The sequence below is a fragment of the Cyanistes caeruleus genome, chromosome 4 (genome assembly GCF_971803275.1).
Source record: "Cyanistes caeruleus chromosome 4, bCyaCae1.hap1.1, whole genome shotgun sequence".
NCBI classification, from domain to species: domain Eukaryota; kingdom Metazoa; phylum Chordata; class Aves; order Passeriformes; family Paridae; genus Cyanistes; species Cyanistes caeruleus.
Window position 1 is genome coordinate 44130392 of NC_141704.1, and position 19343 is coordinate 44149734.

Here is a 19343-nt window from a genome sequence, read left to right on the forward strand (position 1 = left end):
TCATTTTCATTTGACAACATTTTGACCCTTTAACTGGAATGAAAGCTTTCTAACAGTCAGTGGTAGCACAGCTCTTGGGCTGCTGCTTCTTTTTTGCAGATGGAAGGGTATTTCCTGCTGGAGACCAGAAGCAAACTCTGGGAGCATCAAGGATTGTGTTATGCATAATCCATACAAGTGTTGCTCCCCTATGACCACTATAAAAGAGTAAAAAGCTAAGTTATGTCTCAGGGATTTTATCTCAAGGATTTGTAACATGTCTACTTCCTTACAGTTTTATAGCAGAGAACTTGTTCTGTTATCTTCTTTGCTCCATATTACAGGATATTGCTGGACTCTCAAAAATCACAGCAAGAAGAATATACGTTTTTTTAAAAAAAAGGTATTACATTTTATAAAATTTCCATTTTGGATTGACCATTTGGTGGTCAGAGCATTCATAGTCTATTAGTTCTGTTCATCGTCCACACCCCTATGCTTTTGCGTGAGAGTCCCAGTCTTGGCAAGATAGCAACTTGTAAGAAATAATGACTTCCAGGGTCTTTGAAGTGACAGTTTCTTGCTGGGAGTCACATTTATTCTGAAAATGAGGGACCAGTGAAGGTGGCAAATCACAGGTGGGGTGTGATGTTTCGTCTGCATTACATGAACATTGGACTCTTTCTTGGGAAAATATGAAAGGAGTATGTGCAGGATATTCCTTCAGAGCTAAATGAAGTATCCAGCTCATGGTGTACCTTTTCTGAGGAAGCTGATTGGTTGTGGAAGAGGTTCAAAGCTCTGTGGAATAGTGAAACCAAGTGACAGCTACAAACAGCTGCACCTATAAAGCACACCCATAGGACCTAGGCTTAAAGCACTGTCAATTTTACACAGCTGCAACAAAGGAGCTGTTAAAGGACTTTGGGAAATGGAAGCAGAAAGTATCACAGTGAAGCAAAAGAGTCTCCAGAGAAGCAGCCATCTGAAGGGGAGGTAAGAAACTGGACTTTTGTCCCTGTCCCAGGAGTGATGAGGAAATAGGTGGAAAGTGGACAACAGAAGAGCATGAAGACAAGTATCAGCACCTCACAAATGTCAGGGTCAGCATATGGGGTTGGACAGGCCTTTGACCAGACACTCTACATCCTCTACATCTGCTCTTTTGTCACTTGCTGCTGTGTCAGGATCTGCATATTTATATTAGTGAGAGCAAAGAGGATGACTCTAGGCATCTCTCTACTAGCATCTTGGTGGGTCTTTAAAGAATTCAGAGAAGCCAGTGCCCTGAATAATATGGAACTCATTAAAAATATGAAATGAAGGGTTAGTTCCTAAGAAACAAGGAAACTCAAGGGTTTTCTTAGGAAAAATTTATTGAGGGTTACCTTCAGGCCTGTCCCCATAAGTATGACAATTTGGTCATGAAAGCAGCCAACTCTGCAGGCTGCTCAGACCAAGCAAGACTCAAGAGCTGATGGGGCCAGAGCAGTGGTGACCCAGTAACTGGATGTGAACCTGGAACACCAAATGGAAGGATACATTACAGCTTCTCTGTTTGCTTATTTTTTGTGTAGGATACTATTTTTTTCAACACAAAAGTTCCTCCCACTTATAAATGCCCCCATTTATAAATTATATGTGATTTTCTTTTAAGAAACCATATAAAATAGAAGGGATGTTTCACACAAACAGGTTTGTAATCGACACACTAATGCTGGCTGAACTGTGACAGGGGATATCTATATAGAGGAAAAAATACTGAGCTCTCAGAGGAAAAATGCCCTCCCACCCTTGCCTTTTCTTGAAAGGTAGTAAGGAAAGTTTTCCCCCTCTCCAGTAAGCAGCCTTGCCTGAGGCCATTGTTCCAGCTACACTGCAGGGGAAAAACCTGGAGGAGCCATCACATGTCCCAGCCTGCCCTTTCTAATATGTACCCTTTTTGTTAAGAAGGCAACTTTAATTGAAACTATGTCTGCTTGAAAAAGAAGGGTCGTGATCTTGCTTCACAGTGGGAGCAATGGGAGAGAGTTTGCTGCTAGGCAAAGCTGGCCTAGCTTTGTTAAAATGTCTTTCTCCACGAGCTGGATGCTGTCTCTGCAGTGTCTAGTCCTGCTCATATGCACATCACCCCTCCACCTCCTGCTCCCAGTGGCTCAGTGACTCGATCTTCTCGAGTGTGACCCGGCTAGCTCAGTGATGAGGTTTCTCTTCACTCGAGTTTTGAGCCAGTATATGTTTGTGAGATTCACTGATTTTCTTCAAGAATTCAAGTCTATAGAGCGAGTAAAGAAATCAGGGGGGGACTCTCTCTCTGGTTTGCATTCCACAGTTTATTTCTGTGAAAGGGAATCCAAGGGACGAGAGACAAAGGATTTGGGGTCTGGGGGGTCTCTTTTAACAGGGTTTCTCGGAGGGAGGGAACATCAGAGAGAGAACCAATTATTTTTCTCAGTTAGTACATCTTACAAACTTTCTACAAATCAAGGTTACACACACCAAGATAAAAAATAACAGACACCAACTTCTTCAAATGCCCACAAAGGTGTAGGAGTATTCTCCACAGAGGGGCAGAGGAGGAGAGAGGGGGGGCTTGGTTTCCTGGCAACCCAGGGGGGAAAGAAAGGGAAGGGAAGGTAAGCCTGGCCTCTCAGCTTCCATAGCTCAGAGGCATTCGGGGACAAGAAAAACAGAGTTACAAACTTCCGTGTTGGAAAGAAGGGTTCTCTTCTCTCAACCCCGTGCTTTCCTAGGCTAAAGAAACTTCAAGCAGCTGGAAATGCCAGCGGGGTCCTCTCTTTACTCTATCCGGCCTCTCGCCGTGGGGCTGAGGAGAGAAACTTCCGTAACCATGGTAACTTGACGCCAGGTAAACAATTAGGAAAAAGAGAAGCTGGGGGTGGGGGGAGGATCACAAATAAAAGATGGGAAAAGATACATTTCAGGCTATCAACTACAACATCTCCCCCTAATTTTTTCCAAAAGAAGGAAGGGAACTTGGTTTTACTTCTTCAAACCAAGGGGAAGGGGTTTGGGGTATGTTGGGATTTGGGAATTCCACAGCATTTATCTGAGGTGCAGGAGAAATTAACTTGGTGGTAGTGGTAACACACCAACGTTGCAAAACAGAAAACATAATCAAAACAACAACAACAATTGCAAAAAACCCTAAAACAGTCCGGAAAACAGAAGACAGCCATCCCGAAAATCCCCATCCTGAGAAAATGTTCACAAAACTGTCATGCTGGGGATGGTTTCTTCCTAAAATACAGGTTAACAAGGAAAAAACATTAGCTGAATTCATCAATAAACAGATTCAACAATGGAAAGTCAGGGTAGAATGGAGAATCTGGATTTCCTTCTCCACCCAAATACCTGTTTGTTCTTTGAACTTCTGCCACTGAAATATCGGGGGGTCTTGTGGGGTGTTTTTCCATGTACGGTTTTACCCACCTCTGTGGGACCCACCGCAAACCCAGGGGTGTTGATACACAAGCGTATCCTCTTCCCCATGTCACTAATTTGTAGGGACCTTCAATTTTTCCACTCTCAGGGTCTCTCATCAGCACTGGTGGATGTTCCTTGAGCTTGTGTTTGCCATGAGGGGAGAAATGCTTAACCACAGGGGGGTTTTGATCTTCCATAGAACAATTTAAAAAATTGAGAGTGAACAGGGCTTTGCATAATCTTTCCTGTGGTGTTAACTTTACTTTGTCTTTCCACTGATTTTTCAAAACTCTTTTGAGTGACTGGTGTGCTCTCTCTACTATTGCTTGACCTGTTGGAGAGTGTGGGATTCCTGTCTTGTGTCTCACTCCCCATTCCTGCAAAAATTCCTTAAACACTTTTGAAATATATGCTGGTCCATTATCTGTTTTAATTTCTTTAGGGATTCCTAGCACAGAAAAAGCTTGCAACAGGTGCTTTGTGGCGTGCACACCTTTTTCTCCTGCATGGGCTGAGGCAAAAATTGCTCCTGAGAAGGTATCAATAGATACATGTACATATTTTACCTGTCCAAATTCAGGAATGTGTGTTACATCAGTTTGCCATACTTCACAGCTTTCAAGTTCCCTTGGATTGACTCCAGCACCCAGGGATGGCAGAGCTGAGTGCTGACAGTGGGGACATGTGGCCACAATGGCTTTGGCTTGATCTCGTTTCAGATTAAACTGTCGAATCAGGCCTGGTACATTTTGATGAAACATTTCATGGCTTAATTTTGCCTGTTGAAACAGGTCAGGAAGTCTGGCCAGCCCAACAGGGGCAGCAGCCAGGGAATCAGCTCTGTCATTCCCTTCTGCTATGAAACCAGGTAATTCCATGTGCGACCGGGTATGCATAACAAAGTAAGGATGTTCTCGATGGGACACTGCATAAATCAATTTTGAAAGCAATTCAAACAAAGTTCTGTTTGAGATCTCCTTGAGGACTGCATTTTCTGCTCTGGAAACCACTCCTGCTACATAGGCTGAATCAGTGACCAAATTGAATGGTTCTGAAAATCTCTCAAATGCTCTAACCACTGCTGCTAACTCAGCAATTTGAGGGGATCCTTCCACATAATCAACATCTGATTCCCACTGCTGCGTCTGAGGATCTTTCCAGGTCATTACTGACCTTCGGGATGCTCCAGAAGCATCAGTAAAAACAGTCAAAGCTTCAAGGGGCTTCTGACTCCTCTTATCTTTTGGTACCAAATTAAATTTTGAATTAAACAATTTGTGTGCAGGGGCATGAACTGAAATCTGCCCAGTAAAATTCTCCAGAGCAATTTGCAGGGTCTCTTGATTCCTCAAGAGGTGCTCAAACATTTCCCTGGTCATCTTCACTGAGGAGGTTTCTTCCTCAGAGAGGCTTAGGGGCAAATGTATACATGAAAAATCACAGCCAGCAAGTTCTCTCATTCTCAGCCTGGCCTTTCCAACCAGCTGGGCCATCAATTCCTGTGGCCTTGTAATATTTTTGGACCGATGGTGACTGAGAAAGACCCACTCAATTATTATCAAATGGTCTTTCTGGTCCTTGTCCCACTGAAAAATCAACCCCTGAAGGTGTGGCAATTTCCCCATTACAATAAATTTGAAAGGCAGCTCTGGATGGCATCTATGTGCCTGTCTCTTTTCCATCATACTGCTTACCTTCTCTAAAGCATCCCTGGCTTCTGGAGTCAGTGTCCTTGGAGCACTCAGCTCATCTCCCCCTTTCAATAAATTGAAAAGAGGGGCTAGGTCATCAGTGGCAATGCCTAGCCAAGGCCTAACCCAATTCAGTGTTCCACACAGAGAGTGCAAGTCGGCTAAGGTTTTGGGATTGCTGTTAAAAGCCAATTTTTGAGGAACAATTGTTTTTGCTGTGATTTCCAGACCTAGGTATTTCCAAGGAGGCATCTTTTGTACTTTTTCCTCCTGAAGGGTGAGTCCTGCAGTTGTTAAAACTTCGATCACCCGGTCCAGTGTGGACTGGAGCAATTTTTCCTGGGGGGCACACACTAGCACATCATCCATATAATGCAGGATAATGGCTTCCCCCACCTCAGCTCGCACAGGGGATAACAAGGTGGCAACATACCATTGGCAAATCACAGGTGAATTTTTCATCCCTTGGGGGAGGGATTTCCAATGAAACCTTCTCATTGGGGCTTCTCTGTTGAGGGAAGGCACAGAAAAAGCAAACCTGGGGGCATCTATAGGGTCTAGAGGAATTTTGAAAAAGCAATCTTTGATGTCAATCACAGCCAATTCCCAATCTTGAGGAAGCATGGCAGGAGACAGCATTCCTGGCTGAAGAGGTCCCATGTCTACAATGACTTTGTTAATTTCTCTCAGATCATGAACTAATCTCCACTTGTCTTTCCCTGGCTTTTTAATGACAAACACTGGGGAGTTCCAAGGGCTAAAAGTAGGTTCAATATTGCCTTGGGCCAATTGCTCATCCACTAACTCATTTAGCGCCTTTAATTTCTCTTTACTCAGCGGCCACTGGGGTATCCAAATTGGGGAATCTGTGGTCCATTCTAGTTTTTGGGTCTGGCGCTTCTCAGTGGCCGCAATCAAAAATCCTGAGGTGTTTTCGGAATTTCAATGCGGACTCCCCATTGGGACATGACATCTCTTCCCCACAGGGGAACCTGGAAATCAGTGACAATGGGGCGAATAGATGCTATTTGCCCATCAGGTCCTCTAATCTGAATGGGTTCCTTTGATATCTTGGCCAATTGGGCTCCCCCTATACCTTGGATGTGGCTAACCATCGGTTGCAGTTCCCATTGTGGTGGCCATCTCCTTTCAGGGATGACAGTCACATCTGCTCCTGTGTCTATCATGCCTGTCATTCCCATGCCTTCCCTACCTTTCTTCAAATGGCATGAGATGATGGGTTTGTTTTCTCCCACTGCTTGAGCCCAGTAGATCTGAGGTGCTGCATCATCTACTGGGATCCCTGATGGAATGGGAATAGCTTGAGCAATTACCTGCCCTTGTGCCAGGTAGAATGGTGGGTTGATGCACCGTGCCAAAAGGATGAGTGCATCCAAGTCAGCTGAAAGAGTGACAGGAGAAATTTCAATCTCTGGGGGTGTGTTTTTTGTGTCCCCAATAACAAGAAACTTACAATTCAGGTCGGGGGTCAGTTTTTCCTTCAGTGGGTCAATGGAAACAACCGTCCAGTGGTGAGACCTAAAAAAATGATCTTTCACAGTAAACAATTTGAGAGGTAATTTTGGCTTCCAATCTTCATAACCCTTGGTGTTATTTCGGTGGCAGAAGTCAGACCTGTGAGAAATGTGACATTTAAGAGTGTTATCACATTTAATTTTCCCTCCCCCTATGACTTCTATTCCACTTGTGTCTTTGCGCGGAATAGACTCGCGCTGGGTATCTAGTTTTTTTGGTTCTGAGGACCCCCTCCCTTTTCCCGGTTTCCCTGCCCTTGCTTGTTAGGATATGGCACTTGGCAGAACTTCGCAAAATGTCCTGGCTGTCCACATCGATGACAGGTGAACGGTCCCTTCGGCTTGGCTGGCGATGGCAGAGTAGGTACAGTTGTGGCTGCAATCCTTCCTGGGGTTCTCTGGGAATCCTCAGTCCTTGGCATTGAAGTGCTGATTACATCCGTACACATCTCGATTAAAGTTGTCAAGGTCGGTGGTGGATCCTTCGGCAGCACCCGAATCAGTGCTTTGCAGGCTTCGTTCGCATTCACTCGAGCCATTTCCAACAGCAAGTCAGAGTGCAGGGTGGTATTCTGCACTTGTCTTTCAATCTGTACCTTTAATCTATTCACAAAATCTACAAATCTTTCATCAGAACGCTGTTTAACTTGAGCATAGGGAACAACAGATTCAGAAAGAGGAATACTGAAAAATGCTTTCTCTGCAGCTTTCTTTATTTTCTCTCTAACTCCTTTTGGCAAATTTTGGGCCTGGTCAATAGGTTCGCTCCAATCACCTTCGCCACATAAATGATTCATGGTAATTATTTTACCCATTTCATCTAAAGCCTCGAAATCACTGCTCAGTAATTCTCCCAAAAGGGTTTTCAACAATCTTTTCCAAGCCCCTTCCCAGAGCAAATATTCTCCTGGGGATAGAAGGCAGGAAAACAAATCCTTCAAATCATGGGGGACCAATTGGTTGGAGGAGAGGGTTGCCTTTAAAAGACTTTTAAAAAATTGGCTTTCCTTTCCAAACTCCTTTCCTGCTTTGCATAATTCCATTTTCAATCGAAATGACATTACATTCCATTCTGGTAATGTTCCTCCCCTCCCATAAGTTACAGGTGCTGCAAAGAAGGCAGGTCTCTGTTCCTGGTTTGTCCCTTCACCCCCTCCCTTCCCCACTCTGTGTGAGCTGGAGGGAGTGACCTGGGAGCCAGCAGCAGAGAGAGGGCAGGCGGGGTTGCAGGGGGGGTAGGAGGGGTCAGGGGCAGGGTGCCTTGGGAGGGAGACACCCCTGAGGGGTGGGGCTGAGGCAGAAGAGGGAGGGTCTGGAGGACCAGGAGGGGGAAGGTCTTGGGGGAGGAAAGGGTTGAAGGGGGGAGGGGAAACAAAGGGATTGTGGGAAGAAGAAGCAACTTGGGGGTCGACCATGTGCTCACCACCATTTTGAAGTTCCTGGGCCCTTTGTGTAACACTTGGGGGGAGACTCACCATGTGGTCTCCTCCATTTTGTGTACCCAAAAGACCACCAGGAATAAAAGGAGAGGGATATTGAGGGTAAAGAGGGGTAGGAGAGGGAGCTGGGATGGGTTTTAGGGAAAGGTTTCCAACAGCTTGGCCAGAGCTACTGGAACAGGGGTGCTGAGAGGACTCCCCCAGCTTAGGGTAACAGGGTTGAGGTAAAGAAACAGGGTTATCAGGGTCAGGATTGGATAACCTTTTTTCTTCTTTTTCAATAAGGGTTAGTCTAATCAAAACAAACAAATGGATTACTTTCTCTGCTGAACTATCTCCAGCGTTCACAGATTCAGTCAATTTTGTCCCCACTCTGTTCCAAAAGGAAACAGAAGTTATATCTGCAGGAGACACTTGAGGAAAATTTAAAAAAACCCAATTCACTAATTTTTTCACTTTTTTCTTAGAAAACGGTTTCTCTCCAATTTGCAAAATGCCAATCACTTGATTAAAAATCCCCCTTTGTGCTACAGACAGTCTTGCACCCATCTTGTGATCTCACCTGTCCGTTGCCGCTATTTCACCAACGGCTCCAAACTGCTCTGCATCCAGAAGTTTCACCTGGGATGGGACTCTTCTCTCACCCACTCCCTCTTCACCACTTCCCCCCTTTGGGGAATTCAGTCTTCTGAATGCTCCTGCCGTTGTCTCGCTCTCAAAAGCAGCCCCTCGGTGCACAGGGGTTCTTGCTTTTCTCCCCAGCACGTCTTCCACTTAGAACAGCGAAGAGACACTTCTGGGGTAGATGTCGTCCCAGCGGTGGTCAGAATCTCACCTTCCGTGGTTCTTCTGTCCCCTTTATTGAGGGACAGGCCAGCCCCACGTTCTGGGCGCCACCCGACTCGATCTTCTCGAGTGTTACCCGGCTAGCTCAGTGATGAGGTTTCTCTTCACTCGAGTTTTGAGCCAGTATATGTTTGTGAGATTCACTGATTTTCTTCAAGAATTCAAGTCTATAGAGCGAGTAAAGAAATCAGGGGGGGACTCTCTCTCTGGTTTGCATTCCACAGTTTATTTCTGTGAAAGGGAATCCAAGGGACGAGAGACAAAGGATTTGGGGTCTGGGGGGTCTCTTTTAACAGGGTTTCTCGGAGGGAGGGAACATCAGAGAGAGAACCAATTATTTTTCTCAGTTAGTACATCTTACAAACTTTCTACAAATCAAGGTTACACACACCAAGATAAAAAATAACAGACACCAACTTCTTCAAATGCCCACAAAGGTGTAGGAGTATTCTCCACAGAGGGGCAGAGGAGGAGAGAGGGGGGGCTTGGTTTCCTGGCAACCCAGGGGGGAAAGAAAGGGAAGGGAAGGTAAGCCTGGCCTCTCAGCTTCCATAGCTCAGAGGCATTCGGGGACAAGAAAAACAGAGTTACAAACTTCCGTGTTGGAAAGAAGGGTTCTCTTCTCTCAACCCCGTGCTTTCCTAGGCTAAAGAAACTTCAAGCAGCTGGAAATGCCAGCGGGGTCCTCTCTTTACTCTATCCGGCCTCTCGCCGTGGGGCTGAGGAGAGAAACTTCCGTAACCATGGTAACTTGACGCCAGGTAAACAATTAGGAAAAAGAGAAGCTGGGGGTGGGGGGAGGATCACAAATAAAAGATGGGAAAAGATACATTTCAGGCTATCAACTACAACAGCTCAGTTGTTTTGTGACTGTCCCAGCAGAAATAAGTTCAGCCAAAAATCCTCCTAAAGACAGCTTTGTGATGATGGTGAAGTGAGGCATGAGGAAGGGCACAGACCTGCATGCAGGTTAGCACCTTACCCTCAGTGTGCACCCCAGTCCACTGGGTTCAGCCTCTCTGAACAGTGCAGGAATCTGCAGGTGCTCATGCTACATCTGCTATTTGTAAGTGGCTGTCCGAGCTTATGCTATCCTAGCAATTTTCAGTTGTGTGGTGGCATTTTGCCCAAACAACAGCAATAAAGCAGCAAATCAAGCTAAGGATTAAGCCTTCCTTAGACTGTGAAGTTTAGGAAAGCTGTGGAGGAAAAGAATAGAATTCATGGTCCCACTACCAAATCTAGCGTTAATTATTTAAGCTGTAACCCAACTAAACAAGGCATTTAGCGACTTTTCTCCTGAGACTGAAAGGACACTCCCTTTTGAAAACCTGACCTTTCAAAGACCTTGAAGTTGACCACTGCCTTGTTATATGGCTACAATACAGAGCCCCACTGACACTGCAGGCAGACTCACCTGCTAGAGAGCTGCCTGCAGGAGGCCTTTTTAAAAGAGATCTGTACTCCTCAAACAGCCAGGGAAAGCAGCAAGAGGATTAGTGACACCTCATTTCTCCTGTCCACTACAATCAGCTAAGGACTTGGAAAGGACAGCTTTATTCTTTTGAAGCCTAAGTTGTGTGGGGTGAATTGATTCTTTTACCCTAAGTCTTTCTCTGGTGATAGGAGCTGAGCTGATTTCCTCCAGGTACCCAGGAGTGTTATAAGGGGCTGTCTGTCGTTCCATTATGCTGCTCCTGACACCTCTTGCTGATGGTAGAGGCAGCACCATTTACCTGTTGTTTTTTTCCTGACAGAGAAATCACAACAAATACAAGTCAATCACTTTCCTTTGGAGGGTAGCAGCAAAAAGACAGGAATATTGCTTCTGAATTAAAGCTATTCTGAAGAAATTTCATTGCTCCCTTGGGGTAATACTGGAGGGCCAGCATCTTAAATGGTGTAAATCAGCACAGTCACAATATCACCTAAGATTCTAAACAAAAGATTTCATTGCCACTCTGAAGAGACTCCTGATGTCTACCATGAGAATCTTTCCACATATCACACTAGTAAACCATTGACAATTGAGATCACAGTATTAATTTTGATGATGAAAAGATACATGTAAACAGAGTGATGGACAACTTGGCATTGACTTTGCTCAACTGAAATCAAGTGTAATGTATCCAGCATAACCCAAAGTTACTGTGAAAATCAAACACATTTGTAATTCATCTGTTAAAACAGCAGCAGAAGCAAATTAACTGACTGCTTCCATCTGAGAAATAGGATAGATGCATTTTAGTTGGAAGCAAATTTCATGAAATTTGCCTTATATCCTGCTTTTTAGTTTTATTGTCTGAATCTAAAAGTCCTACTTCAACAATGAATTTGAGCGCATTTTTAGATTTTGCTAAAGCAAACAGAGCTCTTGTAAAGCCTTTGGGCTGTCAATCCATAGCCCAGTAAGGAAGCCTTTCCATTAAAATTCAGTGGTTATATCTACCCTGACCTTTGAGGGCCTTTCTGCTTGCCTCTAAAGTTTAGGCACAGTCTATTCTGACTGTGAATTTGCCCCTTTTGAAGAATCTGACAACACAAGTGCTTGAGAGTGTCTCAGAATTAGGTGTCTTAGGATGCTGTGAATGAATTCAGATGTTGCCAGAGACCTCCCCCTACTCCTGTCTTGTGCAGAGATAACTGCACTCACTGTAAGCTGGGAGAGGCAGAGGAGGCAGGCAAAATTGCCCTTAGTGGTACCTGTGCAGGGCTGTGCAGCCTCAGAACAGACCCCTCTCAAAAAGGGCTGGACCATAGCATTTTAAGTGCAAATTAGAGAAGTAGCTATCAAATTAAATAAAGCCATAATTCTGGTTAACCAGATCTTTGGCTGGTTAAAAATTCAAGGCAGCATTTTCGCCCTGTAGTTTTGCAATCTAATTTCAAAGACATTTATTCCCTCCCTGCTCCACTTCACCCAACCGTGACGATCATCAAACAGAAGTTGTTCAGCCTCATTGCATGAGATGAGCTGTCTGCCTCACAAGCAGTCAAACCTTCTTCTCTCCTCCAAACTATTTGTAAGTGAACTATTGATCACCCTTTTTACTACAATAGTTTAAAGGTGTAGAAAAGTAAAACATCCGTGTGTAACCTGCAGCCCTTTGGTGACTTTGCCACAGGAGTGGGGGGAGGAAGGAATTAAATGACAGGGGATGGGGGGAGGAAACAAATTTTGAAATGCAGATTAATCACAATGGTTATTCTTACAGCAAATTTCCATCTGTGCTTGTGCCTAGTTCTCATTTTATGTCACTGTTATTATCACTCCCTTCAGCTAGGGAAGGAGGATCCCTGGGTTTTGATTCAGACTTCTAATGAGAAAAGAACAGAAAAGAGCTGAAAAGAGCAGAAGGTACCCATATGGGTGAGATCAGTGCCCAGAGAGACAGTGGTGTAAATTAAATGGCTGTAACTAGTCCTTCAAGCAAACTGGGTCTGGGAGGGCTCCCAGGATACTATTGCAAGGAGCAACTCAAGCCATTGATTTAGAACATAAAAAGTGGTGTTGCAGAGGTAAATAAAATCTAGTGGAAGAGAGAAGGAGGTGAGCCAAAGGACACAATCTCTTGTGGAAACGAAGAAATGTAGGTAAAAATGCATTATATAACCAGCATTAATGATATAATGAGACATGAGGTAAAATAAAGAATAACACAGCCAAAGCAGATTTTTATTTGAGTCACAACCATTTCATTAAGAAGCCTCTGTCAAAGCTTTTTTTTTTTTTCCCTAGGAGAAAATGCTATAGACTCCTTGAAGGAGTGGAAATAAAAGCATCAGCTCTGAGGTAGAAACAAGGAACCTGAATTAATCATTCTGTAATGACAACTTGCAAACAAGGCAAAATAGGACAGACATGACACAACATATCAACAAAATGGTATGCTGGTCCTCAAAGAGTCTTCCAGTATCCTTAGAACTATAGAGATATAAGACAAATGATGCAAGAAAATTTTAACCTATAATTTACACAGATATAGAAAACAAGCTAACTTGGTAAAAAAGTCAGCAGGAAAGAAATATACTATAGTCTTCAGTTTCATATACATTTTTCTACCAGGCCTCATCTACAAGACAGATTTTTTCATTTCCATATGTTAAAAAATACCTGGCTCACAATGGAAATACTGCAGATCAGGCAGATGCAGTGTACTTTTCCTGGACTGGCAGAGGATTAAAGACTTGAGCTGTTGGAAGGGACTAGCAGAGATTTGGCCTGCTATGCTAAACTATAAGAATGATGAGGGTGGATAAGACTCCTATCTAATAATATGTAGGGTGGGGGAAGAAAGAATAAATGCAGAGACACTGGAACTTCTTTAACTCAGAGGCAGTACTGGCACAAGAATAAATGATTATAAAGCAGTCATGAATACATTTAGACTTGAAATGAGAAAAGATTTCAAACCATCAGAGGAATGAAGCAGCTTTACAATGGGAAAAAGTAGTGTTAAAGATAGAACTTAACAGCTATTGTTTAATGAATGGAATTGAACATGACAATGATAAGAAGAGAATAAAAATATGAATGATTCCTTCTAGTTCACTTTTTGCTATAAAAATCCCTTTGATTTTTTATAGAGTGCTAGATAAAAACTGAATAAACACATTTTCTTTAATTATCATCTGTAAGTTATTTTCTAAATTGCATTAATATGAACACTAAAGAGCACTAATTATCCACTAATTAAAATGCAAATGTAATGCTAATAGTCACCTTTCATTTGCCACATCTCACAATTGGAATATCTGAAACCAATCTGATATAATGGGAATCTACAAAAAAGCCAACTGCTTTAGTTGCTTGGAATTTGCTGGATAGTAACATGGGTTCTAGAGGGAAATAAATTATATTGCTTGATGAAGAAGGGATAGAACTTAATTTCAAGACATGTGCCTCATTGTAGAGATCACAGTCCCTGGATGAGTGATAAATAAGAATTAATGTGCTCCTTTTTTTTCCCCCTCCCCATCTTTCACTTAATGAATCACAGTATGGGATACCAGGATGACCCTAATTGTAACAAAGTTGCTCTGGTGGACTGATGTCCTGTGTTACAGGGATAAAACCAGACAGGGATTTGCCTTAGGTGTTTTATGCATAACTCTGCTAAGACAGCTATCAGATTCAGCATCTACACACACACACACACACAAAAACATATTAACCCATTTCTAGGTGTCCCTCCTCACCCCCTGCTCCATCACTGGATTCCAAGTACGAAACACCTGCAGTAGGAAAGCACTAAAAGGTGGAATCTCCTCCTGATAGCTCCAGGCTGTTTTCATGCAATCTTCTTTTCACACAAGAGGGATCATAGGGCAATAGAAGCCTCAAAAGAGGCTTCCCTTAGAGAGGGAACATTCACACCTGGGCATAACATGCAGACCTCAGAGAGCAACTGCAAATCCTCTACCCTCTAAAATAAATGTGGTTTTTTTAACTCTTCTACAATAGTAGAGTCCACTAAGAACTATTGGAACATTGTTGTTTTCAGAGAGAAATGAAATACTTAAATAACACTGAAATCAAGTCAATGCCTCTGTCTTTAGAAACCACATTGTCTCATCTTGTTCTGCACAGTTAAGTAATTGTTTGTTATATAGCACATTACACAATTATATGGTTATAATTGCAATAGTCAATCTATTTTAAATTTTATTGAGAATATATTTATGCTGCTTTATGCAAAAAGGTGGTAACTGTGTAAAATGAGGTTTTGAATAATCTCTTCGAAATCCTAGGAGGCATATTCAAGTGTTAAGGGTAGAGCTTAAAAAAATAACATAACAAGAAAAACAATCACTTCATCCATAATGTGTATATTACTTTCATAGTGCTTAGTTTAAGTGCTTCAACAACTTTTGTTATTACCTTCTCAGTGTAATAGAATCTCAATGTTCACTAGACCATTCTTGTAACATTTCGGTGGAAGCACTAATACAACAGTTGTATCTATCATTAATAAATAAAACTATGAGTCTCAAGCAAATAGAGAATTCTGTAATAAAGAAAATTTGGAAAGATTAATTGAGAATTTAACCCTTCAGAAAGAAGTATAAGAAAGTCATGATCTCCAGGAAACTAAAGGACTCCTACACAAAATATTACATAAGAACAGGGAAATTCAAAACCTGTCATTATCAAATGTGAAAGGTATGAAGAAAAGACAAAGACTTCAAAAGAGAAACATTGCAAGACCCAGAACAATTGATTTAAACAAATCAATGGCTAGCCTTCTCCTATTCAGTGCTTCCTTCCTGCAGCAGAAAGTGACTGAAGGAAGCCTGAAAGCAAGAATTCCTGAAAAATCAATAAATAGATGTTGGAGAAAAGTGTCCTTGAACCTAGCAGAGTAGACATTACATAGCTGATGAATGAAGAAAGGGTTTAAGAAACTGTTGACTCTAAGGGGGTCTGGAGAAGTTCCTCAGACTCCAAATCACTAGTAAATTTTCTCTTGAGGGTAGTGGGGAGCACGGAAATCAGGGGCCACTTCAGGCAAATGGTTAGAACAAAGAACGAGTGCTGCTGCAACCACCCTGGGTAGTGCTTTGGGGCACAGGTTCCACAGATATGGTTGCTGTAGCTGAGACCAGGACCAAGAATAGGTTATACTGGGACTCAGAGCTTAACAAGACTGCATCAGGCCAAGCTACCTCTTCTGGAGAGGAGGAAGTTCACTGCTACAGCTTTATGGAAATATTAACCTTTATTCTCACTGCCAGGGCCTTCACTGCTGCTACTACAGAAAAATGGGGTTAATGGGATGAGCTTATCTGATCTGTGGGGAGCACCCAATCAATTTTGTCTGTGTGTTACAGCTTTGATGCCTGTTTCCTCCTCTTTGGTTAATGTCTTCTCAAATAGTACCATTGACTCGCTGCTTGAAATGCTCAGCTCTTATCTCCTCTCAGATATTTTTGCTCTGGTTTTACCCTCTTGCTCCAGATTCTTAAAAATGAAGTATTTGGCTTAATCCATTGCTTCAGAGGAATGTTTTGAACAAGCTGCCCACTAGCTATCTCGTTCCTGTACCATACAAAGGGTCACACACAGAAGTGGGTCATCTGGCCCACCCTTCCTGCTCAAGCAGGGTCATTCTAGAGAATATGGCACAGGATTGTGTCCAGATGATTCTCTACAACCTCTCTGGGCAATCTGTGCCAGCGCTCAGTCGCCTGCACTGACGGGAGTTCTTCATCATATTCAGGAGGAACTTCTTGTGCTTCAGCTTCTGCCAGTGCAGGGTCTCTGCTTTGATTTGTATACAATAGATTTTTTGTATTTCTCGGACAGAGTGGGTAAAAATCAAGCAACTACTTTGAAGCTGATTGAGTAAACAGCCAAAAGAGTTTTCCAGGACATCCACATAAACACTTTTGTATGACGATAGTTGAAATTACTCTTTCTCTTGCTAAACACCTTTTATACTGTGCAAGACCAATAACAGACGTTCCTTTTGTACTGAAGAGACAATGTAATTTCAGTTAAACTTGAACCAAAACCATGGCAGAATCCTATTGTCCCGAAGCAACACTTTCCAGAAATACAGCTGAAAACTGCAAAGGGATAAAGAAACAAAATTAGATAGCAATTTACTGGGTTTTGCTAAGCCACTTTACTGAAGAGGAAAAAAACCCAGTTCACACAAATAAAACCTTGGCAGTTCTCCTTGGGCCAGTAAATTTCTTAATAAGACAACATACAAATGAAGAGATGCATCAGAATTTTCAGAAAGAAATAGACATGATATTTTCATTTGGCCTGAAATCTATTAGTAATATCACATTGATGTTTTAAAAATAAGCCTTGCCTTGAGGGAAGAGCCACAACCTAAAAATTGCTTCAAAACTTTTCAAGCATTAAAACCACACAAGCTTTCTAATGAGCAGCTTCTTAGGAAATGAATCCCATTTCTGTGCTTACCCCAGTTTTCTTCTGCTACCAGTGCATTCTTCTATACTTTGCTTCTGTGTCTATACTCCAGTTCTCTAAAGTATTGCCCTCAAATGCCCCATCTTCATGGCACATTTATCATCACACAAGAGAAGTACCTTGAAAAACAGAAAAAGTTTCACAAGGCAAGAATTGTTTTTTTAACAAGGGTTAAAATCAGTAGACTACAATTAAGCCAAAAATACCAATAATAAGTCAAATCAAACCCAAAGTCAATAAACCTCCTGGAAAGATGAATGAATAGGCTTTAAAATATATTTTGTTGTAAGTCAATAATTATTTAGTTGCCTTTATGCTTAATCTATGCACTTTTATGGGAGTATCTCTTCCACAATCCCTTTTGCATCTGCAGGAAAAAATCTACAATACTTGGTGCATATTTAGAATATACTGTCTTTCTACATAGGAATACAGATTTTCAATCTAAATAATAAAAAATAATAATAAAGCAGAATAAAGATATGGCCTTTGGAGGATATAAGAATAAAGAGTAAAGATTAAGCCACATTTTCAGTAACTCTTTGAACAAAGCATCCAATTGAAATTCCATCTCTGAGACTGATGAGTGGCTAACTGCATGTAAAATTTTGGGCATAACACTCTCAGTCTACCCTGATGCAAGGCTTATTTATACCTGTTATCAAAAGAGGCAGACAACATGAGCTAGTCAGGATTTCTGTCCTCTGTCTAACAAACATAGCCTTTTAGTATTAGATGAAGACCAAAGAGGAAGGAGCAGAAGTCTAGCCTATTCCAAATATAAATATTCTAGCTGCTAGACTGCAGATTAGACTGGCTTTTAATTGTTCATATCTTGATTCTTAAAATTTTCAATCTTGGTTGAAGACCAACACAATCTCAACATGGGGTGCAACATGCAGGAAGAGAATTCCCCTACTTCAGTATTCTGCAGCCTCTGCCCACAGGAGAGCTCACACAGCAGTAGGAGCAAATTCTCTACATCTGTGCTGCTTGCAATTTAGGACAAGCTGCTGGGTATAATCAGGATTTGGACAAGGTACAGGTGTTTCAGATTCCTAGGGAAAAAGGGATACCTTTTGGATCCATGCAGTATAACAGTGCTTATCCTTTACTCTAGCTTTGACATTTTAGGACTTATTCTGATGCAGTGGAAATGTCTGCTTGAAAAAACCTGCAATATTGCTTCTATATTTTGAATGGTGACTAAGTGCTCCTAGAGAAACAGTGTGGACATATAGAGTGGGTCCAATCCAGTCTGCTCTGAAAGTCTAGGCATGATGCATGAGAAATGGAGAAATAAGCAAATGGATAGGGAAGGGAAAAAGGAGGAAAGAAAGAGAATAGGCTACGACTGGAATGACCATCTTGAGAGATATTAAGAACAATATCTCCTACTTGCAAAGAAAGTGTCATATTGTGTAGAGGAAACCAGCACAGAGCAAAGAGAAACATCTCTGCAGAGCATCTCTGCTTCAGTGAGAAATTGGACCAGCAGAAAGCCTTGGTAATGAAAGGAAGGAGGATGGAGTGCTCCTGAAAACAGGTTCACCTGCTCCACCCCCAAGCCCAAATGCTACTTACTAATAATTTTAATGAAGAGGAATGCTTTCAAACAAAAAATATTGTAGATGGAGCTTTAACTGGGAATAATTTTGATGTTGACAACATGTTCTTTATGGAGAAGCCACAACACAGCACAAATATTCAAAGTGCTCTCCCATATTGATGCAGTGACATGATGTCCTTGTGCATGTCAGTTGTTTTTCCACACCTGAGAGCTTAGAATTATAGATCTGCAGGGAGACAGTGACTTTTGTCATCCAGTGAAGGCTTCATATTGAGCTTCTCACTAAAAATAATGTAATGAAACGGTGACAAGTGTGAGGATTCAAACTCAGCACCTCCTCACAAGAATTTCAGTCGAATCTCTTTTGTCACAGCTGTGTGATTTATGTCTTTCAGTTTTCCATCTTTACCTTGCTTTCATTCTTGTATCCTGCTTTTAATTATAATTATTTCTATTTTTTAAGATTAAATGGGAGAAAAGAGTTCAGTGGCTATATTGTTTGTCCCCCTCATCCCTGTTTCTTTGCATGTTTGCAGGTGCCTGGAGCTCTGTTGTTCAAAAGTGCTACACAACACAGAGCTCTGCAAACATTTCCTGAGTTATGCTATAAGGCATTAATTATAGTATTTATTTAAATTAAACCATTTGTATGCACAAAGGGTACTTGCAAACCAATTTTGTTCACAAAATCGCTCCTACTATTTATTACTACATGAATATTAATTGTTTTAATTAAATTGCAGTAATTTCAATGTTAAAAGCCATAAGGAATAACACACAATGCATTCATCAGAAAATTTTGGAGGGAGTGGGCAGGGAGCATAAAAACTTTGTTATGGCCAGTGAAAAAGACACTTATTCAATATGTTAAGGTCTGTGTGTACCCATCAG

At 42.0% G+C, this 19343-nt stretch overlaps 1 long non-coding RNA gene across 1 annotated transcript; it reads right to left on the reverse strand.

The window, feature by feature from the left end:
- Window positions 1-315: 315 nt before the first annotated feature.
- On the reverse strand, window positions 316-17879 carry LOC111937257 (uncharacterized). Its single transcript, XR_002868527.2, has 4 exons — window positions 17538-17879; window positions 16874-17001; window positions 9790-16506; window positions 316-2134 (listed from the first exon to the last, which is right to left on the reverse strand). It is a non-coding gene; the product is annotated as an uncharacterized LOC111937257 (long non-coding RNA).
- Between the last annotated feature and the right edge of the window lie 1464 nt (window positions 17880-19343).